The following is a 6,087-nucleotide window of genomic DNA, read 5'->3' on the forward strand; positions in this document are numbered from 1 at the left end:
AAGGTTGCACTTCCTGTGCTGCTGCTGCGTTCTCTCGCTGCTCGTTCTTGTGGGGAGTCGGTGAGGTGAGGCAGCTGGCTGCAGACTGAGAGAATCTACTTCCCCTTTTTTATCTTTAAAAATGAATTATATCAAGTGGAAGGCGGAAGTGCGTCTAAATTTAGACACCACATGCTCTCAGTTTGTCACACTGAGAGAACTTCTCAGTTTGCGATCAGCTGCTCCACCACTACATGTCTGCAGGAAGAGGCAAGGGAGAGGGTTTCCTGTCTTAACTTTTCACACTGTATCTAATCTCGTTTACAAGGGGCTCCTCCTGGAACGCAATAAAGAGACCATTGCTAAAGTCCAAACGACGCAGTACAAAACACGTGGGCTTGAAACGGAGTCAGAGGTCAGAGGACGGAATCAATAATCTGTTTGAAGAAGGAGACGCGTCGGCAGGAGGGTCTAAGCAATCCCCCCCCCAAATCCAATCTCTTTTTTAAACCAGAGAAAAAAGGAGAGAGGCTCAAATTCCATCTTCGTACTGCGATGGAAACAGTTCCTCGTTTTCGGGTCAGTGGAATACGCGAAAGACAATTCTCCCGTGCGCGTTCGGAGCCTCGGAAAACAGCCAGATCCCGTTAGTGTGAACCTGTCGCTAGCCAACGCAAGAATCAGTCGACTGAATGGGACATTATCAAGACAAATCATCTTATGACAACCACCTACTAGCCTCCCGAGTCCCAACACCTAGAGTAGGTGTGAATCAAGCACTCCCCTCGCTCTGGCTGTGTCTTGAGAGCGATTGTTGGGGGGCGGGGGGAGAAAAGTTATTTTCTGCGCTTTGTTGCAGTTTCATGGTATATTTTTCTCATGGTTCATGAGCCAAGCAGGCGACAGCCTTCAAATGGCTAATTGAAAACAAGAGACTGTCAGTCATTCGCTCAGACAGAGAGTACAGACTGATCTGATTACAGCTAAACACATTGCGGACTGGTAAACAAAAATAATACAGTGGAATACCGTTCTGTATAATCACAGTACAATTGTTTCCTGTGTGGCTGTCAGTGTGACTGCACCCGGGGCTTTTAGATAATACTCCTTTATTCCTGCACTCCCAGATGTGGTACACTAATGGAGAAAATGACATTTTAAAACCAAGAACCGCCAAAATGCCTGCCGCGGGGCTCTCGTGTTAATTACTACCAAGGTCATTTCGTGTGTATTCAAACCAAGACACATTAAAAATGTCAAAGACACTGTCTCCAAACCGTCTTTAACACATTCTCTTTGGAAAGGAACCAGGCTGCCCAGTAGCTAGCAGACAGTACCAAAATAAAAGCTGCTGCCCCGCAATGGGACCAGCTCTTCTTTCATCACTTACTTACTCACAAACCAACCCTAGGGATGTGACGAGATCTTTAGTGTCTCTCTCTCCCTGTCTCCTTCCTTTCTCTCCCTGTCTCCTTTCTCTCTCCCTGTCTTCCTTCTTTCTCACCCTGTCTCCTTTCTTTCTTTCTTTCTCTCTTTCTCTCCCTGTCTCCTTTCTTTCTCCTCTCCCTCTCCTTCCTTTCTCTTTCTTTACAACTTTCTTTTTCTTTCTTTCTTTCTCTCTTTCTCTCCCTGTCTCCTTTCTTTCTCTTTCTCCCTGTCTCATTTCTTTCTCTCTCCCTGTCTTCTTCCTTTCTTTCTTTCTCTCCATCTCCTTCCTTTCTCTCTCCCTGTACTTTTGTTCCTTTCTTTCTCTCCGTCTCCTTTCTCTTTTTCTTTCCGTCTCCTTTCTCTCTTTCTCTCCGTCTCCTTTTTTCTTTTTTCTCTTTCTCTCCCTGTCTCCTTCCTTTCTTTCTCTTTTTCTTCCTGTCTCCTTTTGTTCCTTTCCTTTCTCTCTTTATCTCCTGTCTCTCGTTCTTTCGTATCATGACTTGACGGCCTCTCTTCTGTTTCTCAATACTAATGTCTAGCAGAATAAAGGAAGGCTTTATTCTCTGTTTGTTTTTCAATCTGCTCGTTTGCTGGAGGATTTCTATAGAGCCTTTTTGTACCGCAGAGGCGGCAACAAAGGACCAGGTGTCATGTTTAAAAAAAACTTTAAAAAAAACAATTCTACAACACTCGTTTTTGTTTTGTTTTTCAAAAAGTGACACTTGAGGTTGAGAGTGAATAGAAGCGCCCACGCAGGTGAGATTTATGAATGGGATTAATTAATTAAAAAATAAAAAAAAGACAGCGAGTGCTAGGTTTATAATGATTGCACACGAATATTGTAAAATTAAAAATAGCCCCTTTCAGACTTGATTACTGACGTGTCTCTAACGGGTTGTGTGATAACAATGCCCACATATTGCCATATGGTTCATATTTAATATTTAAATAACCTCCTAGTGTTTCTCTTATATTCTGACACACGATGCACAGAAACATTAAAGGCCTCACAACAGTTGACAGCACCACATTTGCACTGTTTATACTGTAGATGCACCCTAGTCCACCTATCTGTGCTTTACAATGCTTCCCTGTGCTGTACCACACCTCTCTGTGCTTTACAATGCTTCCCTATTCTTTACCAGACCTATCTGTGCTTTACAATGCTTCCCTATGCTTTAGCAAACCTCTCTGTGCTTTACAATGCTTCCCTATTCTTTACCAGACCTCTCTGTGCTTTACAATGCTTCCCTATTCTTTACCAGACCTATCTGTGCTTTACAATGCTTCCCTATGCTTTAGCAAACCTCTCTGTGCTTTACAGTGCTTCCCTGTGCTGTACCACACCTCACTGTGCTTTACAATGCTTCACTATGCTTTACCATACCTCTCTGTGCTTTACGATGCTTCCCTATGCTTTACCAGACCTCTCTGTGCTTTACAATGCTTCCCTATGCTTTACCATGCTGCTTTCACTGTGCTGTATTACACTTTGGGACGTTTTATTTTCATAAGGGACTGTAGTAAAAAAACACCAATGAAACCTATATGAAAAATGTCACATCATGGTCATTAGTCAAAGGGAATATTGCGTAACAGAAAGACGGGGAACTGACCCGACGAGATGAGCAATGGAACATGGCCAGAGATGACTGCATGGTGTGCCACATGCTTCACAAGACGTGCTGTAGAGGGAATTTCCCGAACCAATTAAAACGCTAAAAAAACTTCCAATCCAGCAACTGTGGGAGGAGGAAGTAGGGAGGTAAGATCTGAAGAGCAATAAGGAAACTGAAAGAAAGTAATGCAGGACTACAAACACCTCTCTCCTCTCCCTCTCCCTCGCTACCTCCTCTCTTCCTCTCTCACTCCCCTCTCCTTTGTTCCTCTATCCCTCTCTCCCTCCCCTCTTCCTCTCTCTCCCTCTTCCTCTCTCTCCTCTCTCTCCCTCTCCATCTCCTCTCTCTTCCTCTCCCTCTCCTCTCTCTCTCCCTCTCCATCTCCTCTCTCTTCCTCTCTCTCCCTCTCCTCTCTCTCCTCTCTTCCTCTCTCTGTCTCTGTGTGTATCTTGTCATTAAGTCCTCGTAGTGGGAAGGCTAACTATACCTAACCGTTCCCTAACCCTAACCCTAACTGTACCTAACTGTACCCTAACCCTAACCTTAGCCATAACCTTGTAGTATTATATTCTGAAAAACGTTTTCTGTGTTTCTCTCTCTCTGATCCTGGAGCAGTACTCGAGGTACAGTCTGCCTGCACCATAGTGTCCAGGCGAGTCTGGGGTGTCATCCCAACGGGTGAGGAGGGCAAAACAAAACAAAAAATTGTAAAGTTTTGGCATCACCTAAAATTTTAGGATTGATATACATATATATATATATATATATATATATATATATATATATATATATATATATATATATATATATATATATATATATATATACACACACAGCTCTGGAAAAAATTAAGAGACCACTGCAAAATTATCAGTTTCTCTGGTTTTTGTACTTGGCTTGATTGATACGCCCTTCACAAAGACAAATCTGCCCGATTCCAGCCTTGCTGAAGCACCCCCAGATGAGCCCAATTTTCAGCTTTGCCCAACACCTGGTCATCTAATGGTTAGACGGAGACCTGGAGAGGCCTACAAGCCACAGTGTCTCGCACCCACTGTGAAATGTGGTGGAGGATCGGTGACGATCTGGGGGTGCTTCAGCAAGGCTGGAATCGGGCAGCTTTGGCATGAATCAAGCCAAGTACAAGGTTGTCCTGGAAGAAAACTTGCTTCCTTCTGCTCTGACAATGTTCCCCAACTCTGAGGATTGGTTTTTCCAGCAGGACAATGCTCCATGCCACACAGCCAGGTCAATCAAGGTGTGGATGGAGGACCACCAGATCAAGACCCTGTCATGGCCAGCCCAATCTCCAGACCCGAACCCCACTGAAAACCTCTGGAATGTGATCAAGAGGAAGATGGATGGTCACAAGCCATCAAACAAAGCCGAGTTGCTTGAATTTTTGCGCCAGGAGTGGCATAAAGTCACCCAACATCAATGTGAAAGACTGGTGGAGAGCATGCCAAGACGCATGAAAGCTGTGATTGAAAATCGTGGTTATTCCACCAAATATTGATTTCTGAACTCTTCCTAAGTTAAAACATTAGTATTGTGTTGTTTAAAAATGAATCTGAACTTATTTTCTTTGCATTATTGGAGGTCTGACAACACTGCATCTTTTTTGTTATTTTGACCAATTGTCATTTTCTGCAAATAAATGCTCAAAATGACAATATTTTATTTGGAATTTGGGAGAAATGTTGTCAGTAGTTTATAGAATAAAACAAAAATGTTCATTTTACCCAAACACTCATAAGAGACCACTGCAAAATTATCAGTTTTTCTCGTTTTACTATTAAAACCAGAGAAACTGATAATTTTGCAGTGGTCTCTTAATTTTTTTCAGAGCTGTATATATTGCATATAATATATGTCCATTGCTATGCTGTTGCCTGATGATATACTTGTGCTTGGGTGTCTTCCTTGTAATAATACGCAACGGGTAATAATGCCGAACTGCGAGGGAAGACAATGTCTACAAATTATTATTAGTTTTTTTTTTCGTTTCATTTTTCTGCCAGCCGGTCTTCTTTCTTCTCGTCTTGTGGATGGAGATCGAGGCGATACTTGGCAAGACGGGTCGAAATTCACGCTGCATGACTCAAAACAATAGCGCTATTCAGAAAAATAAAAAAGTTACCGTCCTCTCTCTCTCTCTCGCTTGCTCTTTCCCCATTCACTCCTTTTCCTCTCCCTCCCTCCCACTCTCACTCTCTTAATTCAAATTCAGAAGTGCTTTATTGGTATGACTAAGCATTTACAAAGTACAATAACAGTTAATAATAATAATAATAATAATAATAATAATAATAATAATAATAATAATAATTACAGCGTTTATGAACATGAACATATTTAAGTACAAATATTAAACAGAACAACACAGACACTGAATTAAACATTGAAACACTAAACCCTAAATAACCCCCTCTCTCCCTCCCTCTCTCTCTCTCTCTAGCTCTCTATCTCTCTTTGTATCTCCCTCCCTCTGTCTGTCTGTCTCTCTCTCCCCTCCCTCTCTCTCTTTCTCTCTCTGTCTCTATCTCTCTCTCTCTGTCTTCTTCTCCTTCTTCTAGTTCTTGGATTGAGTTCAGATCTCAGAAGTAGTTAGACACATTTTTTTTCTTTATCTTCTTCACTTTGTGATCTGCTCCAGGTCTCTCGCTGTGATCTGCACAGCTCTGAGTAGACAGCAGTGAAGCAGCGTTACTTCTATTTTCATTTCCTCAGGTATCAATCAGTGAGGTAAACTCAGCAGCAGCTGTCTGTATAGTATTGCATCTCCCTATAGAATGAACTCACTCAGCTTCATAGAGTCCAATGAAAGCTGCTGAATAATCTTCCCTTGTTAACATATTGAATTACACACCCTCTATATAGAATGAACTGTCTGTGCGCTCTGCAACTGATGCCAAAATTGTAATAGGATTTCATTATGTACTTCTAGTTTTACATTATCCTAAAGTAATAGGATTTCATTATGGTACTTCTATAAATAGCATATATATATATATTCATCATATATATATATATATATATATATATATATATATATATTATA

This window comes from Polyodon spathula, chromosome 16 (genome assembly GCF_017654505.1).
Source record: "Polyodon spathula isolate WHYD16114869_AA chromosome 16, ASM1765450v1, whole genome shotgun sequence".
NCBI lineage: Eukaryota > Metazoa > Chordata > Actinopteri > Acipenseriformes > Polyodontidae > Polyodon > Polyodon spathula.